This window comes from Dendrobates tinctorius, unplaced genomic scaffold (assembly GCF_039654945.1).
Source record: "Dendrobates tinctorius isolate UK_male_01 unplaced genomic scaffold, ASM3965494v1 ptg000166l, whole genome shotgun sequence".
Lineage (NCBI taxonomy): Eukaryota > Metazoa > Chordata > Amphibia > Anura > Dendrobatidae > Dendrobates > Dendrobates tinctorius.
In genome coordinates, this window is record NW_027361833.1 from 1723248 (window position 1) to 1748413 (window position 25166).

At 43.7% G+C, this 25166-nt stretch overlaps 1 long non-coding RNA gene across 1 annotated transcript in view; it reads left to right on the plus strand.

The window, feature by feature from the left end:
* LOC141053615 (uncharacterized) overlaps positions 1-24727 on the plus strand; it is a 168417-nt gene extending 143690 nt beyond the window's left edge. Inside the window, exon 2 of the long non-coding RNA XR_012221231.1 lies at positions 23304-24727. This is a non-coding gene — a long non-coding RNA (uncharacterized lncRNA). The remainder of the gene's footprint in view (positions 1-23303) is intronic.
* The last annotated feature ends 439 nt before the right edge of the window (positions 24728-25166 follow it).

Below are 25166 nucleotides of genomic sequence, written 5' to 3' on the forward strand. Positions count from 1 at the left end.
GTAGCGTGCGAGGGGAATGTAGTGGTCTGGGTCAATGTACCAGCAGATTCATCGAGCAGTGGCTGGGCATCAGTGTACTTGTGTCGCCCCCAGGAGTACGGTCGCCACGGTGGCATTACCTTCTTCCTAGGGAGTGTGATGTCATGCTTGGGAGCAACGAACGATCTCTCTAGCAGGTTAACTGATTGGGCGGCGTTATTCCCACGAGTCATGACCCTCCAAACAGCGTTCATGAAGGCAAAGTGTTTGTTTTACGTGGGCAGTATGGTTGCAAAGCTGAACCTTAAAGGAATGTCCAGAAGGGCACCACCAGGAGTGGAGCCTACGGTTAAATTCGACTCCACCTGGGAAACCTCAACCATGCCAGCTACAGAACAGATGCACACATTGCAAGCTTAATTCCGTTAACGAACGAGACTCCGTCATGCCCCGCGGTCCGAGTCCGGCTTACTAGAGGGACACGTGAGGCTCTGGCACATGAGATTGGCCAATAACTGGTGTGTCATGCCCTTACATGTCCGTGGCTGCATGTGCGCTACACTGAAAAGGCCAGCGTTTGTCGCTTACAGGTGCAGATAACCCTCTGAACAACGTTAGTGATGGGGATCACTGATTACAATTATTACCCGCGAACAATGATTTCCCAGTAAGTGCAGGTCAACCGCAGTTCCGGAATTAGGCCTAACCGTCATTCCTGAAAAAATGAAAAACTTACGTGTGCAAACCACAGGTGCTGTAGCTTGCTTAACAGCTCGCCAGCCGTTCTCACGCCCAGTATGGATTACACGTGATTGCACAAAGGTGAGAAAGGGTACCGTTTCCCCAGATAACATGTATGGATAGCGTACACATTCAAAATATATGTCTCAGGAGGCAGGCTCAGACGGTGTCAGGCCCAGTATGAATTGCACGTGATTGCACAAAGGTTAGAAAGCGTACCGTATCCCCGGATAACATGTATGGATAGCGTACACATTCAAAATATATGTCTCAGGAGGCAGGCTCAGACGGTGTCAGGCCCAGTATGGATTGCACGTGATTGCACAAAGGTTAGAAAGGGTACCGTTTCCCCAGATAACATGTATGGATAGCGTACACATTCAAAATATATGTCTCAGGAGGCAGGCTCAGACGGTGTCAGGCCCAGTATGGATTGCACGTGATTGCACAAAGGTTAGAAAGGGTACCGTATCCCCGGATAACATGTATGGATAGCGTACACATTCAAAATATATGTCTCAGGAGGCAGGCTCAGACGGTGTTAGGCCCAGTATGGATTGCACGTGATTGCACAAAGGTTAGAAAGGGTACCGTATCCCCAGATAACATGTATGGATAGCGTACACATTCAAAATATATGTCTCAGGAGGCAGGCTCAGACGGTGTCAGGCCCAGTATGGATTGCACGTGATTGCACAAAGGTTAGAAAGGGTACCGTTTCCCCAGATAACATGTATGGATAGCGTACACATTCAAAATATATGTCTCAGGAGGCAGGCTCAGACGGTGTTAGGCCCAGTATGGATTGCACGTGATTGCACAAAGGTTAGAAAGGGTACCGTATCCCCGGATAACATGTATGGATAGCGTACACATTCAAAATATATGTCTCAGGAGGCAGGCTCAGACGGTGTCAGGCCCAGTATGGATTGCACGTGATTGCACAAAGGTTAGAAAGGGTACCGTTTCCCCAGATAACATGTATGGATAGCGTACACATTCAAAATATATGTCTCAGGAGGCAGGCTCAGACGGTGTTAGGCCCAGTATGGATTGCACGTGATTGCACAAAGGTTAGAAAGGGTACCGTATCCCCGGATAACATGTATGGATAGCGTACACATTCAAAATATATGTCTATACATCAGTAGGCAGGCTCAGACGGTGTCAGGCACAGTATGGATTTGACGACCCAGATTACACAGCGGAGGAGCAGGGAGAGGTAAAGATTGCAAATGCTGGGGCCCTGCCCAAGCAAGGGGGGCCCACTCGTGGGCGTCGGTACTGGCACTGGGCCCCTCATAGTACAGCGGTGTGTCTGACGGCGGGTGTGCACCACCACCGTCAGAGACACTTGATTGCACTATGAGGGACCCTGTGCCAGTGCCCGCGCCCAAGAGTCGGCCTACCCACCTGTCCAGGGCAACGGCACTCGCACGGTGTCGTGCGCTAGGTGGTGACCCCGGCCATGGGGGGGGAGGCAGCACAGTTAGGGAGTTTTAGAAAGTGGCATATGTTGATGTTGGACATTCAGCTGATGCAAAAGGCGAAATAGGTGAAGTCCCAGGAAGAGGTGGACCAAAGCAAGCCATTTTTCTGTCACCCTATGTGTCATCAGGGGAAGGTGGGACAAAATCCTTGGAAACCCATGCGTGGTTCATTTTAATGAAGGTTAGATCATCCACATTTTGGGTTGACAGACGGGTCCTTTTTTCTGTCAGGATTGATCCAGCTGCACTGAAGACTCTTTCCGATAGCACACTTGCAGCTGGGCAAGCGAGCTCCTGTAAGGCATATTGGGCCAATTCAGGCCAGGTGTCCAGTTTAGCGGCCCAATAGTCAAAGGGGAATGACCTGTGTGGGAGAACATCGATATGGGAGGAAAAGTAGTTTGTAACCATAGTTGACAACTGCTGTCTCCTGTCACTTTCCATCGATGCAGTATTACCAGTTGTGTGAGCGGTATTTGAAAAATCAGTCCACAACATTGTCATGAAACCCCTGTCTCCAACGCCACTTCTGCTGTGTGCACCACGAACACCTCTGCCAAGCTGCCCCCGGCCCGTACGGCTCGTGTGAGAACCATCACCGCTGCTGTGTGCTGGGAATGCCTCAAGCAAGCGATTTACCAGAGTTGCTTGTTTATTAGCCAATATTAGGTCAAGGTTCTCCTGTGGCATGATGTTTTGTAATTTGCCTTTATAGCGTGGATCCAGGATGCTGGCCAACCAGTAGTCGTCATCGTTCATCATTTTGGCAATGCGGGGTCCCTTTTTAGGATCCGCAAGGCATAATCTGACATGTGGGCCAATGTTCCCGGTGTCAATGATGCACTGCGAGTGCTGGGTGGAGGAGCACTTTCTGGCAAATCCACATCCCTCCAGTCACGCACAAACCCTGTACCAGACCTTGCCATGCCAACATTTTCACTTGCCCCACGAGATGCATCCTTCTCCCCTAAGTAATCATCCCCATCATCATCCTCCTCCTCCTCTTCTTCCTCCACCTCGTCCAGGAGAGGTCCCTGAGCAGACAATGGCTGAATGTCATCAAGGATTCCCTCCTCCTCTTCCTCCTCATCAACATTGGCTGCAGACGCCTGCTCCTTAAGGTGCGTCAAAGTTTGCATGAGCAGACGCATAAGTGGGATGCTCATGCTTAGGATGGCGTCGTCTGCGCTTACCAGCCGTGTGCATTCCTCAAAACACTGAAGGACTTTACAGAGGTCTTTCAGCTTCGACCACTGCACACCTGTCAACTCCATGTCTGCTCTCAAAGTGCCTGGCCGTGTATCCTCCCACAAATGCATTATGGCCTGCCTCTGCTCGCACAGCCGCTCCACCATGTGCAGGGTGGAGTTCCACCTTGTTGCAATGTCGATAATGAGGCGGTGGTTGGGAAGGTGGAGCAATCGCTGCAGCTTCTGCATACGAACGGAGTGTACAGGCGACCGGCGGATGTGCGCGCACAGTCTTCGCACCTTCTGGAGCAGGGCTGTTAACTCCGGATAATTTTTGAGGAAGCACTGCACCACCAGGTTCAAGGTGTGAGCCAAGCAAGGTATGTGGCTGAGTTTTGAAAGGGCTATGGCTGCCACAAAATTACGGCCGTTATCACTAACTACCTTGCCTGCCTCAAGATGTACACTGCCCAGCCATGACTCAGTTTGTCGCTTCAAGTACTCGGCCAGCACCTCGGCGGTGTGTCTGTCGCCCAAACACATCATCTGCAACACAGCCTGCTGACGCTTTCCACTAGCTGCTCGATAGGGGGACACATCGTGTGCAACAGTGGCAGCTGCAGATGGAGTGCTCGTACGACTGCGCTCTGTGGACGAGCTTTCGCTTCTGGAGGAGGAGGAGGAGGAGGAGGGTCGAACGCCTACAGCCAACTGTTTCCTATACTGTGGGCTAGGCAGCACTGTCCCACCACCGCTGTCCCCTGTGGACCCTGCATCCACCACATTAACCCAGTGCGAAGTGATGGACACGTAACGGCCCTGGCCATGCCGACTGGACCATGCATCAGTTGTGAGGTGCACCTTTCCGCTCACTGACTGCTTGAGTGCATGGACAATGTGGTCTTTCACATGATGGTGGAGGGCTGGGATGGCTTTGCGAGAGAAGTGGCGACTGGGTAGGTCATAGCGTGGTACTGCATAGGCCATGAGTTCGCGGAAAGCTGTGCTTTCCACCAACCGAAAGGGCATCATCTCAAACGAGATTAGTTTGGCAATGTGGGCGTTCAAACCCAGTGTACGCGGATGAGAGACTGAGTACTTTCTTGACCTACTCATAGTGTCTGGGAGGGTGAGCTGGACTTGAGAGCTGCATATGGTGGAAGTAGCGGTGGACAGGGCGGACTGAGAGAGGGTTGATGATGGTGATGGAGTTGGTGTTCTTTCTGATGGCCTAGAATCAGTCTTTCGTTGATCTAACAGTGGGATTCCCTGACTGCTGTGGCCTTGCAACGACACCTCAACATTTGCTGCTGTGCTAACCGGTGGGCTTACAGTGGGGGAAACAATGTAGCGTTGCTGACTACCTTCGTTGTGATCAGTTGCACATGTGGCACTTGAGGTTTGGTGTTGTGTCCACGCTTGCAAGTGCATGCTGGTTAAATGTCTAAGCATGCAACTGGTATTCAAATTTTTCAGATTTTTCCCTCGGCTAAAGGTCTTTGCGCACTTCTTACAGATAACCTTGGCCTGATCATGAGGATTTTGGTCAAAAAAGTGCCACACTGCACTCTTCCTACTTTGGCAGACATTTTGCGGCCTAGCACGCTGTGATCTTTTGACCCTCTGGACAAGCTGTCCAGCAACTCTTTTGATGTTTGGAACCTGTCTTTGGAGTGCTCCGGGCCTGCCAGATAACAGCTGTTGCGATGTCGATGTCTGCTGTGGATGCTCCTCATCTGAGCTATTGGAAGCAGCACCCTCTTCCCCCAATGGATGCCAATCTGGGTCAACAACTGGGTCATCCATCACCTCCTCTTCTATGTCATGTGCACCTTCCTCTGTGTCACCGTGTATGGTGGTATAGTGTGCGGGAAGGGCCACCTGAGTCTCATCAGGGTCAGAATCTGGCTCTGTACACTGCGAGGACAATGTAGTGCTCTGAGTGAATGTACCAGCAGAATCATCCATCAGCGGCTGTGCATCAGTGCACTCCATGTCAGATTCATCTTGGCCTGGGTAATTCACCATTTGACTTGATAATCCAGGCATGGTATGTGAAAACAGCTCCATGGAGTAATCAGTAGTATGGCCTGCGTCATCCTTCAATCTTGGTTGGGGTGAAGGACACAAGGAAAGGTGTGGTTCATGAACATGAGCCTCCAATGACGACTCAGTGCTTTTACTTTTTACAACTGAAGAAGAGGAGGCGATAGAGCTGGAGGCTGAGTCAGCAATGTAAGACAAAACTTTTTCCTGATGCTCTGGCTTTAAAAGCGGTTTGCCAACTCCTAGAAAACTAAGCGTTCGAGGCCTTATGTAGCCAGACGATGACGCAGGGTCAGCACCTCCTGCATTCGGTCCTATTTTGCTCTTGCCACTACCATCAGATCCACCACCAACACCATCATTACCAGCTGCCAACCCCCGCCCAATTCCACGGCCTCTTCCACCAGCCTTCCTCATTTTTGGTAGAAATGTAGACAAAATCCAACAAACTATATAGTAATGTAAAACAAGGTACAAGGTGTCTATAGGACAGGGGAGATTTTGAATTTCTGCAGACACTTGTGGACACTGGACACTTTTGGATTGTGTGAGGCCCACTGATATCTGAGTGCTATGTGACAGGCTCGATGGCACAGCTGTGACCAAAGTGACCAGAGGATAAGGGAGATTTTGAATCTCTGCACACACTTTTGGACACTGGACACTTTTGGATTGTGTGAGGCCCAATGAATATCTGAGCGCTGTTACAGGCTCGATGGCACAGCTGTGACCAAAGTGACTAGAGGATAAGGGAGATTTTGAATCTCTGCACACACTTTTGGACACTGGACACTTTTGGATTGTGTGAGGCCCACTGATATCTGAGCGCTATGTGACAGGCTCGATGGCACAGCTGTGACCAAAGTGACTAGAGGATAAGGGAGATTTTGAATCTCTGCACACACTTTTGGACACTGGACACTTTTGGATTGTGTGAGGCCCAATGAATATCTGAGTGCTATGTGACAGGCTCGATGGCACAGCTGTGACCAAAGTGACTAGAGGATAAGGGAGCTTTTGAATCTCTGCACACACTTTTGGACACTGGACACTTTTGGATTGTGTGAGGCCCAATGAATATCTGAGCGCTATGTGACAGGCTCGATGGCACAGCTGTGACCAAAGTGACTAGAGGATAAGGGAGATTTTGAATCTCTGCACACACTTTTGGACACTGGACACTTTTGGATTGTGTGAGGCCCACTGATATCTGAGCGCTATGTGACAGGCTCGATGGCACAGCTGTGACCAAAGTGACTAGAGGATAAGGGAGATTTTGAATCTCTGCACACACTTTTGGACACTGGACACTTTTGGATTGTGTGAGGCCAAATGAATATCTGAGTGCTATGTGACAGGCTCGATGGCACAGCTGTGACCAAAGTGACTAGAGGATAAGGGAGATTTTGAATCTCTGCACACACTTTTGGACACTGGACACTTTTGGATTGTGTGAGGCCCAATGAATATCTGAGCGCTATGTGACAGGCTCGATGGCACAGCTGTGACCAAAGTGACTAGAGGATAAGGGAGATTTTGAATCTCTGCACACACTTTTGGACACTTTTGGATTGTGTGAGGCCCAATGAATATCTGAGCGCTATGTTACAGGCTCGATGGCACAGCTGTGACCAAAGTGACTAGAGGATAAGGGAGATTTTGAATCTCTGCACACACTTTTGGACACTGGACACTTTTGGATTGTGTGAGGCCCACTGATATCTGAGCGCTATGTGACAGGCTCGATGGCACAGCTGTGACCAAAGTGACTAGAGGATAAGGGAGATTTTGAATCTCTGCACACACTTTTGGACACTGGACACTTTTGGATTGTGTGAGGCCCAATGAATATCTGAGTGCTATGTGACAGGCTCGATGGCACAGCTGTGACCAAAGTGACTAGAGGATAAGGGAGATTTTGAATCTCTGCACACACTTTTGGACACTGGACACTTTTGGATTGTGTGAGGCCCAATGAATATCTGAGCGCTATGTGACAGGCTCGATGGCACAGCTGTGACCAAAGTGACTAGAGGATAAGGGAGATTTTGAATCTCTGCACACACTTTTGGACACTGGACACTTTTGGATTGTGTGAGGCCCACTGATATCTGAGCGCTATGTGACAGGCTCGATGGCACAGCTGTCACCAAAGTCACTAGAGGATAAGGGAGATTTTGAATCTCTGCACACACTTTTGGACACTGGACACTTTTGGATTGTGTGAGGCCCAATGAATATCTGAGCGCTATGTGACAGGCTCGATGGCACAGCTGTGACCAAAGTGACTAGAGGATAAGGGAGATTTTGAATCTCTGCACACACTTTTGGACACTGGACACCTTTGGATTGTGTGAGGCCCACTGATATCTGAGCGCTATGTGACAGGCTCGATGGCACAGCTGTGACAAAAGGGACTAGAGGATAAGGGAGATTGGATTGCTTTTAAAAAAGCAGTTTGCAGAGCAGTGGGTAAACAGCAATGCCAGCCTGTCAGGAAGCCTTAAAAGGCAGCCCAACAACCAACACCACTGATACACCACAATATAGCCTCCCCTTGCACTGCACACACAGTGACTGGTGTGTTGTGCAGGCCAAATTGCTAGCAGCAGAAGCAGTTTTTTTTTCTTCTCAGCAGGACAAAAAAAAAAAATTGGGATTGCTTTTAAAAAAGCAGTTTGCGGAGCAGTGGGTAAACAGCAATGCAGGAATGTCAGGAAGCCTTAAAAGGCAGCCCAACAACCAACACCACTGATACACCACTATATAGCCTCCACTTGCACTGCACACACAGTGACTGGTGTGTTGTGCAGGCCAAATCGCTAGCAGCAGAAGCAGTTTTTTTGTCTTCTTCCCTGCCTAACGCTCTCCCTACAGAATCAGCAGCAACCTCTCCCTATACTGAGATCGGCAGAAGTAAGATGGCGGACGGCGTGCACGCCCTTTTATACCCCCTGTGAGGCCCACCAAAGCAAGCCAATCACTTGCATGCCCTTCTGAAAGATGGTGGTGACCCCTGCCTATGTCATCACGTTGCCCACAGTGTCCGTGGATCCTGATTGGCTGAAAAAGAGCGCAAAACAAACTTTTGAAACGCGACTTTGGCGCGCAAGTCGCCGACCTCGTGGCCGACCTCATCCTAGGGTCGGGTTTCGTTTCATGAAACCCGACTTTGCCAAAAGTCGTCGACTTTTGAAATTTTTCGACCCGTTTCGCTCAACTCTAATTATTACTATGCAATTTATATATTTATTTTGTCATTTTTCATTAATAATTTATTTATATATTTTTTTTTGTATTATTATATTTATTAATATTTTTATTTTTTATTTTCTATTTTTATTTTCTATTTATTATTATTTTGTTATTGTTATATATTTTAATTTTTTTATTTTTTATTTATTATTTTTTATTTTTTATTTATTATTTATTTTTTAATTTTTTATTTTTATTTATTTATTAATTTCATATATATTTATTATAGAATCTCTTAGTATTATTATTATTATTATATATTTTTTATTTTATTTTATTTCTCCTTTTTCCCTTTTTTTCTTTTCTTTTTTATTTTTATGTATATTATTGGATTTACAGAATAATGATTGTCGTATGAATACAATAATGATGAATTATGAATATAATGATCGATACTTGAAGATGGATAATTTTATTATGAATATATGGTATATTATGTTGGATATGAATTATTGGGTATATTGTAATATATAAATGATTGCGGTTATATGTTTATATTTATGCACTTTTTTTACACATTGCATTTTTTTTATATATTTTTTTATACTTTGCACTTTTCCTATGTATCGTCACCTATTATAATAAATTTCACTTAATTAATTTTTCTTGCGTTCACTTTTTGGTGTCACTCTGCACAATTATTCCCTTATTTGCACGTTGTATTATTCATAGTTCGGTTCACATTAATATGTCCAAGTTGTAGAGTGAACTCCGTACAAGTGTTGGGTTACGGAGTGATCACAGCGGGTGCATTATGATCGGACGTGCGCGCATGTGCGGTATGTGCTCCTGGTGCCATGGCAGCGGGCGTCTTTATGTGTATGACGCGTGGGGGTTCCCTGACGCGTCAGGTCACATGACGCCACTCTGTGCATGGACTTCCGGGTTGCCCCTGCTGCGCATGCGCCATTGTCGTCCGGTCATTATCTTTTTCACCAGATATATCCCTATTTAAACTGGGGCATTTGAGGAGTATGTCACCCCCCTGACGAAGGACGCTGGTTCCGAAACGCGCGCCGGGGAGTGCCTGGCATTACCGCACGAGGCTGTCACTATACCGCTGGTATGTAACACATGTTTATATCGGTTCACATAACACTGAATGTTTACACACCTTGTTTTTTATAGCTACATGGTTACATGTGGTATGAATATTATGGTATACTATGAATTAGTATTTATACACATATATTATTATTCACATGAGGATTGTGCAATTTATTGGTGGTTGTAATCACTTTTTGTGATATATCTTGGTAGAATCATTTCTAAATATTTATAATATCACTTTTAATATTATGATATGTGTTCATCAATATATATAATTGCGGGATGAGGACATGAACTATATACTGTATATGTATTATGTATTGAATATTGATTTAAATTGATTGACAGATCTCAGGAATTCTTTATATATTTGTTTTATGATTTTTTAATAATAACTGGTATGCCATTAGGCACTTTTTTCTTGCACATTGTTTATGATTGCCAAATTTGATTTAATAAAGGCTGTTTGTATACATATTTAGCCGTCCCGTTTTTATAAAATAATTGTCCAATATAGTGGTTTGTTTACAATAGTAACATAGTTAGTAAGACCGAAAAAAGACATTAGTCCATCCAGTTCAGCCTATAAAATTCTGTCAGAATAAATCCCCAGCTCTACGTCCTTCTAAAGAACCTAACAATAACTGTAAGATACAATATTGTTACGCTCCAGGAAGACATCCAGGCCTCTCTTGAACCCTTCGACTGAGTTCGCCATCACCACCTCCTCAGGCAGGGAATTCCAGATTCTCACTGCCCTAACAGTAAAGAATCCTCTTCTATGTTGGTGGAAAAACCTTTCCTCCTCCAGACGCAGAGAATGCCCCCTTGTGACCGTCACCTTCCTTGGTATAAACAGATCCCCGGAGAGATATTTGTATTGTCCCCTTATATACTTATACATGGTTATTAGATCGCCCCTCAGTTGTCTTTTTCTATACTAAATAATCCTAATTTTGCTAATCTCTCTGGGTATTGTAGTTCCCCCATCCCCTTTATTAATTTTATTGCCCTCCTTTGTACTCGCTCTAGTTCCATTATATCCTTCCTGAGCACCGGTGCCCAAAATTGTACACAGTACTCCATGTGCGGTCTAACCAGAGATTTGTACAGAGGCAGCATAATGCTCTCATCATGTGTATCCAGACCTCTTTTAATGCACCCCATGATCCTGTTTGCCTTGGCAGCTGTTGCCTGGCACTGGCTGCTCCAGGTAAGTTTATCATTAACTAGGATCCCCAAGTCCTTCTCCATGTCAGATTTACCCAGAGGTTTACCGTTCAGTGTGTAATGGTGATATTGATTCCTTCTTCCCATGTGTATAACATTATTATTAAACTGCATCTGCCACCTTTTGGCCCAAGTTCCCAACTTATCCAGATCTATCTGTAGCAGAATGTTGATGTTGGACATTCAGCAGCTGAAAATGGAGGAATTGGAAAAGTCCGAGGAAGAGGAGGACAAAAGCAAGCCATTTTTCTGGCAACCTACGTGTCAGCAGGGGAAGGTGGGACAAAATCCTTTGAAACCCATGCATGGTTCATTTTAATGAAGGTTAGATCATCAACATTTTGGGTCGACAGACGGGGCCTTTTTTTCTGTCAGGATTGATCCAGCAGCACTGAAAACTCTTTCGGATAGCACACTAGCAGCAGGGCAAGCGAGCTCCTGTAAGGCATATTGTGCCAATTCAGGCCAGGTGTCCAGTTTACAGGCCCAATAGTCAAAGGGGAATGACCTGTGAGGGAGAACATTGATATGGGAGGAGAAGTAGTTTGTAACCATAGTTGACAACTGCTGTCTCCTGTCACTTTCAATCGATGCAGTATTACCAGTCGTGTGAGTGGTACTTGAAAAATCAGTCCACAACACGGTCATTAAACCCCTGTGTCCAACGCCACTTCGGCTGTGTGCATTACGAACACCTCTTCCATGCTGCCCCCTACAGTCCGCGGGATAACCATCACCGCCGCTATGTGCTGGGAATGCCTCAAACAAATGGTTTACCAGAGTTGCTTGTTTGTTAGACAATATTAGCTCTAGGTTCTCCTGTGGCATGATGTTTTGGAATTTGCCTTTATAGCGTGGATCCAGGATGCTGGCCAACCAGTAGTCGTCATCGTTCATCATTTTGGCAATGCGGGGGTTCCTTTTTAGGATCTGCAAGGCATAATCACACATGTGGGCCAATGTTCCAGGTGTCAATGATGCTCTGCGAGTGCTGGGTGGAGGAGCACTTTCTGGCAAATCAACATCCCTCCAGTCACGCACAAACCCTGTACCTGACCTTGCCACGCCAACATTTTCTCTTGCTCCCTGAGAAGCATCCTCCTCCCCTAAATAATCATCCCCATCACCCTCCTCCTCCTTTTCCTTTTCTTCCTCCACCTCATCCAGGAGAGTTCCCTGAGCAGACAATGGCTGACTGTCATCAAGGCTTCCCTCCTCCTCCTCGGCTGCAGACGCCTGCTCCTTAATGTGCGTCAAAGTTTGCATGAGCAGACGCATAAGTGGGATGCTCATGCTTATGATGGCGTCATCTGCGCTTACCAGCTGTGTGCATTCCTCAAAACACTGAAGGACTTTACAGAGGTCTTTCAGCTTCGACCACTGCACACCAGACAACTCCATGTCTGCCCTCAAACTGCCTGCCCGTGTCTCCTCCCACAAATGCATTACAGCCTGCCTCTGTTCGCACAGCCTCTAAACCATGTGCATGGTGGAGTTCCACCTTGTTGCAGCATCAATAATTAGGCGGTGCTTGGGACGGTGGAGCAATCGCTGCAACTTCTGCATACGACTGGAGTGTATGTGCGACCGGAGGATGTGCGAGCACAGTCTTCGCACCTTATGGAGCAGGACTGTTAACTCCGGATAATTATCGAGGAAGCACTGCACCACCAGGTTCAAGGTGTGAGCCAAGCAAGGTATGTTTCTGAGTTTTGAAAGGGCTATGGCTGCCACAAAATTCCGGCCGTTATCACTAACTACCTTGTCTGCCTCAAGATGTAGACTGCCCAGCCATGACTCAGTTTGTCGCTGCAAGTAGTCGGCCAGTACCTCCGCGGTGTGTCTGTTGTTGCCCAAACACATCATTTTCAACACAGCCTGCTGACGCTTACCACTAGCTGTTTGATAGTGGGACACCTCGTGTGCAACACTGGCAGCTGCGGATGGAGTGCTCGTGGAACTGCGCTCTGTGGACGAGCTTTCGCTTCTGGAGGAGGAGGGTCGAACGCCTACAGCCAACTGTTTCCTATACCGTGGGCTAGGCTGCACTGTCCAACCGCCGCTGTCCCCTGTGGACCCTGCATCCACCACATTAACCCAGTGCGCAGTGATGGACATGTAACGGCGCTGGCCATGCCTACTGGACCATGCATCTCTTGTGAGGTGCAACTTTCCACTCACTGATTGCTTGAGAGCATGGACAATGCAGTCTTTCACATGCAGGTGGAGGGCTGGGATGGCTTTTCGAGAAAAGAAGTGCCGACTGGGTAGGTCATAGCGTGGTACTGCCTAGGCCATGAGCTCTCGGAAAGCTTTGCTTTCAACCAACCGGTAGGGCATCATCTCTGACGAGATTAGTTTGGCAATGTGGGTGTTCAAACACTGTGTACACGGATGAGAGAATGAGTACTTTCTTGTCCTACTGAGAGTCTCTGGTAGGGTGAGCTGGACTTGAGAGCTGCATATGGTGGAACTAACGGTAGACATGGCGGACTGAGAGAGGGTTGGTGATGGTGTTGGTGGTCTTGCTGATTGCCTAGATTCAGTCTTTCGTAGCAATAACATTGTGATTCCCTGACTGCTTTGGCCTTGCAACGACACCTCAACATTTGCAACATTTGCTGCTGGTGGTGTGCTAACCAGTGGGTTTACAGTGGGGGGAAGCGATGTAGCATTGCTGACTACCTACATTCGGAGCAGGTGCACATGCGGTACGTGAGATTTGGTAGTCCATCCACGCTTGCAAGTGCATGGTGGTTAAATGTCTAAGAATGCAACTGGTATTCAAATTTCTCAGATTTTTCCCTCGGCTAAAGGTCTTTGCGCACTTCTTACAGATAACCTTTGCCTGATCATTAGGATTTTGCTCCAAAAAGTGCCACACTGCACTCTTCCTACTATGGAAGACATTTTGAGGCCTTGCACGCTGTGCTAATTTGACCGTCTGGCCAAGCTGTCCTGCAACTCTTTGGGTTTTTATAAACTGTTTTTGGACTGCTACGGGCCTGCCAAATAACAGCTGTTGCGATGTCGATGCCTGCTGCGGATCCTCCTCCTCCTCTTCTGAGCTATTGGCAGCGGCACCCTCTTCCCCCAATGGATGCCAATCTGGGTCAACAACTGGGTCATCCATCACCTCCTCTTCAATTTCATGTGCACCTTCCTCTGTGTCACCGTGTAAGGTGGTATAGTATGCGGGAAGGGGCACCTGAGTTTCATCAGGGTCAGATTCTGGCTCAGCACACTGTGAGGACAATGCAGTGCTCTGAGTGAATGTACCAGCAGAAAAATCTAGAAGTGGCTGTCATCAGTGGCACTCCATGTCCGATTCATCTTGGACTGGGGAATTCACGATTTGACTTGATAACCCAGGCATGGTATGTGAAAAGAGCTCCATGGAGTAATCTGTAGTGTGGCCTGCCGCATCCTTCACTTATGGTAGGGGTGAAGGACACAAGGAAAGGTGTTGTTCCTGACCAGGAGCCTCCACTGATAACTCAGTGCTTTTATTTTTGAAACTTCAGAGCAGGAGGCGATAGAGCAGGAGGCTGTGTCAGCAATGTAAGCCAAAATTTGTTCCTGAAGCTCTGGCTTTAAAAGCGATTTACCTACTCCCAGAAAAGGGAGCCTTCGAGGCCTTGTGGAGCCAGACAATGATGCAGGCTCAACACCTCCTGCCTTAGGTGCTATTGTGCTTTTGCCACTACCAGCAGATGCACCACCACCCCACCACCATCAGTACCAGCTGGCAACCCCCGCCCACTTCCATGGCCTCTTCCACCATACTTCCTCATTTTTGGAAAAATGTACCCAAAATATCACCAGTTATATGGTACTGTAAAACAAGGTACAAGGTGTATATAGTAATGTGGAGAATTTGAATCTCCCTATTTTGATACAGGAAAGATGTATATCTTTGTACCGTGTTAGCCAGTAGATAGAAAAATATTCAGAATTGAGAGTCCTCAGTGGTTGATACCTTTTAATGGTTAACTGAAAAGATGGTAACACATTGCAAGCTTTCGAGACCCGAGTCTCAAAAGCTTGCAATGTGTTACCATCTTTTCAGTTAGCCATTAAAAGGTATCAACCACTGAGAACTCTCAATTCTGAATCTCCCTAGAGATTTTAGGAGGCTGAACTATTATCTCAGGCCCACTATAGATGACACCTCAATTTAACAGGCTGAAATTGGCTGGTGTTTGACAAAGTACAAAGTGTATATAGTATTGGGGAGAATTGGAAGCTCCCTAGAGATTTTAGGAGGCTGAACTATTATCTCAGGCCCACTATAGATTACACCTCAATTTAACAGGCTGAAATTGGCTGGTGTATGACAAGGTACAAGGTGTATATAGTATTGGGGAGAATTGGAAGCTCCCTAGAGATTTTAGGAGGCTGACAATGATGCTCTCAGTCCAAGTATGGCAGCAGGCAGCCTAATAAGCAGGACTGCTGCACACAAAAGTGTGGAAAAATGAACGTTTGGTAACTGTGCAGAAAAGAGGAAGAAAAGTATTTTTGCTTTTAAAAAAGCAGTTTGCACAGCAGTGTGCAAACAGCAATGCAGCTATAAGGGAGCCTTATAAGGCAGCCTAATAACCAACAGAACTGATACACAAAAATATAGCCTCCCCTGTCACTGCACACAAACTGTTGTGTTGTACAGTGGAAATCACTACCAGCAGAAGCAGTTTTTTTGATCTTCTTCCCTACCTAACACTCTCCCTTATTCAGAATCAGGAGCTGCAACCTCTCCCTAATGCTAATATCGGCAGAAGTAAGATGGCGGTCGGCGTGCACGCCCTTTTATAGCCCCTGTGACGCCACACAAAGCAAGCCAATCACTTGCATGCCCTTCTCAAAGATGGTGGTGACCGATAACCATGTCATCGCGTTGCCCACAGTGTGCGTCCTCCATCATTGGCTGAAAAAGGGCGCTGGAAGCATCATTTGAAACGAATTTGAAATGAATTTGACCGACCCGTTTCGCTCAACTCTATAAGTAAGCATGATTTAACCCCTTAACCCCCAGAGCTTTTTTCGGCTTTGCGTTTTTGTTTTTCGCTCCCTTTCTTCTCAGAGCCATAACTTTTTATTTTTCCGTCAATATGGCCATGCGAGGGCTTATTTTTTGCGGGATGAGTTTTATTTTTGAACGACATTATTGGTTTTACCATGTCATTGTACTTGAAAATGGGAAAAAAATTCCAAGTGCGGTGAAATTGCAAAAAAATTGCAATCCCACACTAGTTTTTTGTTTGGCTTTTTTTGCTAGGTTCACTAAATGCTAAATCTGACCTGCCATTTTGATTCTCCAGGTCATTATGAGTTCATAGACATCAAACATATCTATGTTCTTTTTTATCTAAGTGGTGAAAAAAATTCCAAACTTTGCTAAAAAAAAAAAAAGGCGCCATTTTTTGACCCCGTAGCGTCTCCATTTTTTGTGATCTGAGGTTGGGTGAGGGCTCATTTTTTGTGCGCCGAGCTGATGTTTTTAAGTATACCATTTATGTGCAGATACGATCTTTTGATCGCCCGTTGGTGCATTTTAATGCAATGTTGCGGCGACCAAAAAAACGTTATTCTGGCGTTTAGATTTTTTCCCGCTACGCCGTTTAGCGATCAGGTTAATACTTTTTTTATTGATAGATTAGGCGATTCTTAATGCAATGATGCCTAATATGTGTATGTGTGATTTTTTTTTTATTGTTTTATTTTGAATGGGGCAAAAGGGGGGTGATTTAAACTTTTATTTTTTTTATTTTTTTTCATATTTTTTTAAATTTTGGCATGCTTCAATAGCATCCACATCTCGATCGGCTCTGCTACATGTAGGCAATGAGCAGATCGCCTGTAAGTAGCAGAATTACAGCATTGCTATGAGTGCCAACAACTGGGTGGCGCTCATAGCAATGCCTCATCAACAACCATAGAGGTCTCAGGTTGCTATGGCAAGGCATCACTGACCCCTGATCACGTGACGGGGGTCGGCGATGCACTCATTTCCGGCCACTATAGTTAAAGCCCGCTGTCAGTGTTTGACAGGTGGATTTAACTAGTTAATAGGCGTGGGTGGATCGTGATTTTGCTCACACCTATTGCAGGCACATATCAGCTGTTGAAAACAGCTGACATGTCATGGCTTTGAAGTGGGCTCACCGCTGGAGCACACCTCAAAGCGGGGGATACCGACTGTTGACGCAATAGTACGTCAGCGGTCATTTAGAGGTTAAGTTAGCTGAGAATAATGGGAGTACAAACGATGTAAGGTTCATAGATTTAACACATATTGCTAAAAATAGGGACTACATAGTCATAAACATACCTGGTAACTTGACAAAGTAAGTACAGTATGCACCATGGAAATCCCAGCAGCTAAGGTTAACAGCTAAAGGCTTAAAGCCATATCTCATAAGAAGAACATATCCAACCACAAAAGCACACTGGACAAAGATCAGGCAAATTAAAAATTCCATATCTTTCCCTCACTACTTTACCTATCTGCTTTTGTATTTTATTTTACTACTTCCTCTTTACTTCTTCCTACTTCTCGGACATCAGAGGAGAGAGAAATGGGGTCCCCCGATCCTCCTCCGGTGTCCCAGCATCCCCCCGTGAAGTCCCTCTGTCGCCAGTATCTTCTTCCTGGAAGAAAATGGCGGGCAAATGCACAATGCGCCCATAGAGATCTGCCGGCCATCACCCGGCAACAATAGTAAATTTTTCCTATTAATTCATTTTGATCACTGTGGTCGAAATAAAAAAAATAGTAATCCAAACCCTCTTTTATTACCCCCTTAGTTAGATAAAATTAATAAAATTAAAAAAAAATTATTTCCATTAGGGTTAGGGTTGGGCTAAAGTTAGGGTTAGGGTTGATCTAGGGTTAGGGTTTCGCTAAAGTCAGGGGTCTCCAAACATGACATGGCGCCACCATTGATTCCAGCCAATTTTACTTTCAAAAAGTCAAATAGTGCTCCCTCCCTTCTGAGCCCTGCCATGTGCCCAAACAGTGGCTTTCCCCATATACGGGGTATTGGCATACTCAGAAGAAATTGCATAACAAATGTTGTGGTCCATTTTCTCCTAATAACCTTGTTAAAATAAAAAAATTGGCTCCAAAGTAAATTTTTTGTGAAAAAAGTAAAATGTTCATTTTTTCCTTCCACATTGCTTTAGTTCTTGTGAAGCACCTGAAGGGTTAATAAACTTCTTGAATATGAGGAGTGCAGTTTTTAGAATGGTGTCACGTTTGGGTATTTTCTGTCATATTGACCCCCCCAAACTCACTTCAAATGTGAAAAAATGTTTTTTTAATTATTTTGTTGGAAAAACGAGAAATCTCTGGTCAACTTTTAACCCTCATAACGTCCTAACAAAAAAATTATAGTTCCAAAATTGTGCTGATGTAAAGTTGACATGTGGAAAATGTCATTTATTAACTATTTTGTGTGACACCAAATAAGGGCACAAAAATTAAAAGTTTGAAAATTGCAAAATTTTAAAATTTTTTTGCCAAATTTCCGTTTTTTTCATAGATAAACTCAAGTTATAAATTTTACCACAAACATGAAGTACAATATGTCATAAAAAACAATCAGTTGGATACGTTGAAGCGCTCTATAGCGTTCTAGAGCTATAACCTCATAAAATGACAGTGGTCAGAATTGTAAAAATTGGCCTGGTCATTAAGTACCAAATCAGCTCTGTCACTAAGGGGTTAAACACATCCAATTGTGGAACTTATTATTATTCCAAGATGTATTGATTAAAATGTACTGTGCTTGTGGGAAAACCCCTTTAATAAATTTGGTGCATCTTTTCAGTGGCATGTGCCTCCATTGCACATTACCAGAAATGTTACTCCAGTGAAGGACTAGAGTAGCATTTCTGCCATAAAAAATAGCAGAATTTGACAGGTAGACATAGTTATGCCCCTCTAGCGCCACCCATTTTGTAGGAGATGCTTCAAACTAGCATTAAAACACCAAAAAGTTTTGTGCTACTCATTGTTTCAAAATGTTTTCTGTTAATATTCTGGTGTGAATGCTTAAATAAATTGCGACCCATCGTGCACAAAAAATTAACATGGGTAATTCTTCTCTGTTCCAGCATGATAGAAGAAGAGTCAAGAGGCTGCCACACCCATTCAATGGTCCGCAGGTCCTGCTGAAATTGGTGGGGTTGGCCGACATTAATGTGTATTGCTAGCTACACCCCCTATTTAGTTCAATATTGTTAAGTAAAGTTTGTTCCTTAAAGTTTTATTATAAATGATAAAATGTAATTAATGCAAATATACGTTTCACATTGCAATTTGTTAATACTCAAATTATATTCCATTATTTTATGATAGTCCATGTCAGGCTATGTCTAAGACAACCAGTAGGTGTCACTGTGTATCAGCACTATACATATGCATTGTGGCAAATACACTGAATATTAGTGATGCGCGGAGGTTATAGACGTAGGGCAGTGTTTATCTTGCCATAATACATGTTAACACACTGTATAAGAATATCTGCCTTATTACCATAAACATAATGTGAAATTACAAATGTATATGAAGTAGGTATGCAAGCTAATATTGGACATATTACAGGAAATTGGATACTGTCTTAAGGAATTAATGGAGGTATATAGATGCTTCTAGAGAGCGTTGTGAACAGGGAGAAATCTTACATTTTATGTTGTTTTCATAAGCTTATACATTTTATAAACTATAAGCAACTATTCTTTGAAGCAGCATGCCGTGAAGCTCCAATAAAATAAAAAAGTTATTATTATTTTCACTAATTTACAATTAACCTGTTATTGAATAAGGATGAGTTCACATTTGCACTGTCATAATCATGAATAGAAAACCAAATATCACAGAGCATCAGACAAAACCCATCCTGGCAGACTCCAGTGACTTACATTGACGTCTGTCAGGTTCCGGTGTGGTACACAATGCACTATTTTTTGGGAATCTGACAGAGGCTCCGACACAGATGTAAACATCGAATTAATTATTGTTTTCATGTTTGAAGAGTGCAAATAAAAACTTGAGCTTTCTATGTAACTCTGGTAAAAAAATATGAATATATATCCTGTGTGAACTGCTATAAGGTAATTTTGTTTTTATGGGTCCATCGTGTTTATATATATATATTGTATATACATATATGTATGTACATATTAAAAACAATTAATGTGTTAACAGAGCCTATTCAACTGAATCAAAGCAAATGCAATAGGAGAAAATGCCCAACTTAGAGAAACTCCTATTTCCTATTTAAATGGACAGGTATACAGACTAAGGTCAGAGTGCACAACATGTTTTGGTCCAAGTGCCACATTATCATACTGAACCAATCCCAAAATGTAAAGGTGTACTTACATGAATGCATCACCAGAACCACCATCAGTACATTAGCACATCAGCAGAACAAAATTTTTAGTATTTGAGCAGGATTTGGAATCTCTGCTCCATTTCTGGTCCAAAAACTCAGTGTAAATGCATGGTTTTTAAACCTTAAGAAAGGCACAGGTCCAGCGCAGAAAAACGGTGGTATTCATAAAAAACGATTTGGAATCCCAAGGTTCTCTCTTCATTCCTGCAGCTCAGCCTGCCTAAAAGTGCCAGTTTCCTTTTTTTGCTAAAAACTCAGTGCAAACATAGTCTAACTTAGATGGAGTTTTTGGAGCAGAAATTGAGCAGAAACACCCAAATCCTTCTCTTAATTTCAAAACTCTAAGTTTTCAGGATTTTTCAATTTCAACACAGCCATGGATGGGCTTATGGATTATTACACGTGTTTAAGATCAGAACCACTGTGAGCCCATGAATGCTGTGCCAGAACCACCATCGGTACATAATGCAGTGCCACATTTAGTACAGCGATTAATTGGAATATCAGCCCGAAATACACTTGTAGCAAATTGACTTGCAACTCCCAGTATGTCTTTAATAATAGTAAGTAGAGGATGGGAGTTGTTGCTACCAGCCATCATCATACTGCAGACCATGAAGGAATCACAGCACTGATGAGGCGAGTGCAGTGTCACAAACATTTACATCCAAGTACCTTATAGCTGACATCTTTTCTAATTGAAGTCATTCCCATACCTTTTGTCTTCATGTAGTACAGACGCCATGATGAGATTCCACGCCCAGTCTTCACTCTTCTCTGGTCTTCTGCAGCACTTCCCAACAAGGTGTCTTTTAAAATAAAAATATCATTATAATGTCCCACAGATAAAAATATTTTGCATACTGTGCTCCTAAATTAATAATTGTGCCTCACTCTGCTACCTGTGCAAAATATCCCTGCACACTGCCCTTCTCCATAATATTCCCCTACTGTGCTCCTCTACATAATAAACCCCACACTGCTCCTCTCCATAAAATCCCCACACACTGCACCTCTGTGTAATATCCCCCCACACTGCCCCTCTCCATAATAGCCCCCACACTGCCCCTCTCCATAATATCCCCCTCACAATTCCTCTCTCCATAATAACCCCCACACTGCCCCTCTCCATAATATCCCCCACACTGCCCCTCTCCATAATATCCCCCCACACTGCCCCTCTCCATAATATCCCCCACACTGCCCCTCTCTATAATATCCCCCTCACAATTCCTCTCTCCATAATATCCCCCACACTGCCCCTCTCCATAATATCCCCCCACACTGCCCCTCTCCATAATATCCCCCCACACTGCCCCTCTCCATAATATCCCCCCACACTGCCCCTCTCCATAGTATCCCCCCACACTGCCCCTCTCCATAATATCCCCCCACACTGCCCCTCTCCATAATATCCCCCACTCTGCCCCTCTCCATAATATCCCCCCACACTGCCCCTCTCCATAATATCCCCCACACTGCCCCTCTCCATAATATCCCCCACACTGGCCCTCTCCATAATATCCCCCCACACTGCCCCTCTCCTTAATATCCCCCCACACTGCCCCTCTCCATAATATCCCCCTCACAATTCCTCTCTCCATAATATCCCCCACACTGCCCCTCTCCATAATATCCCCCACACTGCCCCTCTCCATAGTATCCCCCCACACTGCCCCTCTCCATAATATCCCCCCACACTGCCCCTCTCCATAATATCCCCCCATTTGCACTATCTAAAAATAACAAAATCAGCCTTTTTTTACACAATTCCGTGGTTGATCTCTGCCCTAGTCTACGTTGATGCAACTGTAGCGGTGATGTCATGACTGCTGCTAGCAATCATTGGTCTCAGCAGTCTTGTGCTAACTAACAAAGCCAGCGATTGGCTGCAGGGATCATGTGCCATAGTCATGATGTCACTGCCTCAGTCAGTATGACAAAGATTAGATTCTATTACAGACAGAGAGGTATTAAAATGGACATAGCATTTAAATTGAAAGAGTGCTAGTACTCACATACACCAGCTATCATTGGCACCACGTGACAAGGTCACTTTGTTCTGTTACTACGACAGCGTTGGACTGTTACTACCATCTTAGTCCTCCTCTGAATCTCAGCCACAGTCACACTGGTATTTGTTCTCGCAAGAGAGAATCACATCATATGTGCAGAGAAGATGGAGAATGTAAGAATTTAATATCTTCATCTTCTCCATTGTCTCTGTCTGCAGCTGTGCAGTGTATGGTATTGCAATGTATAGTGTAAGTGATCAAATGGTTGCAGGTTCAAGTTTTCTGAATACACTAACAAAATAAAGTAAAAAAAAAATGTAAAAATGTAAAAATAGAAAAAAAATACAAAGATAAAAAAGGTTTGAACCACCAATTTTCCCCCATTAAAAAATTAATAAAAAATACACATATCATAGTATCGTTGTGTTCATAGAATTACAATTTATCAAAATGTAAAACTAATTTACCTGATTGATAAACTCCGTAACCAGAACAAAACTAAAAACCTCTGATTGCATTTTATCACTCACCACTATTCCTTGAAAAAATGCAAAAAATATAAAAAAAAACCCAAGATCAATACAACACGTGTACCCCAAACTGGTATAAAAACCATCACCTCATCTCACACATAAAATAAGCCCTCAACCAGCAAAATCGATGGAAAAATAAAAATGTCTAGGGGTCTTGGAGAATGGTGACACAATCCCACCTCCAATTTGTTTTCTACAAATTTCTGAATTTCACGTTTGATATCACCGTTATCATACTGACCGTGGAGAATTATCATTCCGTTTAATTTTTACCACATAATGTATGCCATAAAAAACAAAACCTTCCAAAACAATGTCGAAATTACATTTTTTCACAATTTCACCACGCTTGAATTTTTTTTTCATCTTCCAGTGTACTGAAAGTTAAAGTAAATGGCATCATTCAACACTACAACTCATCCTGCAATAAACCCTCATACGGCTAGGTCGATGGAAAAAATAAAAAAGGTCATAGCTCTTAGAAGAAAGGGTGGAGAAAACGGAACCGCAAAAATGAAAATTGGCTGCGGAGGGAAGCGGATAATGAAAAAGTGAAGTATTTTCTGCCGGCCCCATTACAGCTATGCCTCGCTATAGAGGTGCATATAACCAATTTTAATTTAAAATACTGATGTTTGTTGGATTTTGATGATCACCTACAAGTTTCCCCGGTGATACAGGAAACATAACAGCATTATCGGCTTGGCCAGGGGCACAGGAGGCTTTTGCATCTATTGTATCAAAAACACATAAATGCTTTTACAATGTTGATACAACATAAACCACATGTGTTTACCATCACTAATAGGTTAATGCATAAAATGTGGACAAGCCATATTCTTGAAATTATTCATGGTCATGTGATGTTATTTTTAGCAGTATAAAAATGAGCATGGCTTTCACTGTTCAGAAATGAATAATGCATATGTACTACAAGGGGAGGTACAACAGTCGCTTCTGCTGCTGCTGCACAGCTTGTTTCAATACCATAGTTTGGTGACGTCGTTCAGATGTTTGCATTTTCACGCGCGATATTTCTAGATATTTTTGTTTTGTAGCAAAATATACCCTTTTCAATAGGCAGTTTTCTAAAATTGCATGTTATCTCCTCCATGTTATGCTGGGACGTCAATCACACTCGCAGTCTATAAGTCCATTTAAGCAGAACTGTAAAAAGATAGGGGGGTGGAAAAATGGTTCCAAGAGTTTGTTGCTTATTTTACTTTGGTAAAAACACCAGGGAGGAGTTTGTTTCCCCTAATGAGGGAAGAATCTTTGACTAGGTATACGACAGTACCATTGACTGTCACACGACAGTATTTTCTCTCATCCGAAAAAAATCGGTCCAATTACGCTAATCATACTCGCATCAGAGTTTGATCAGAGTGTTACCAGGGTCTGATTTTGCTATATAAACTGATGAGACTGGTGTACTTGTACTTTACAATCCTGGTAAGAATGTCTGCATTATACTTTGTGAAAATTTTCCTGCGTAATATTAAAACGTTCTTTCTAATTTGAGGATTTCAGTGATTCTGACATGGATGATCAAAACAAGTACATCAGCCTCATCAGGCCCCATAGATTCATTTAATAACTTATACAGTTGGAATTGTAAAATCTGGTGACAAACCCATTTTAATGTATACTATAAATGTAGTTATGGTAAAGTCAAGTCAACAATAATGATTCAGATCAGAAAGTGCACATTGAGCAAAAATGCTAAATTAATGTATGTGTACAATTTTCAGAATATGTTGGCACTATATAAGAAAACATAATAAAATAATAATCAGACAGGTCTGATCACATGTTTCTCCATTAGTGACTGTTTTAAAATTAGGAGCTCTGTACAGTCTGCGAGGATGGCTGCTCTAACAAATGGTCAGCATTTCACGAAGCCGGAGATTCTGTAATACATACAGTATATACAAATACTTTATTTGCAAGTGTCAAAAAATTATGTCTCCAACACATTTGTTGAAATGAAGATAAAGTGTCCATTTCCTTTAACATTGGCAGCCAATGCCATACTTTCAGGAGAATTACTGATATTTTGCTTACTCATTGTTAATGGACTCAGGTGAGTAATTTTGGATCAGTCATTCTTGTTTGATTGGTAGGTGAGTTGTTGAAATGTTATTATAAAGATTTCAACCATATCAAATTATTATATCAGTTAAATTAATTTTGGTCATGATCCTTTCTGATGCTGTATTTGCTGAAACCCCTTCAT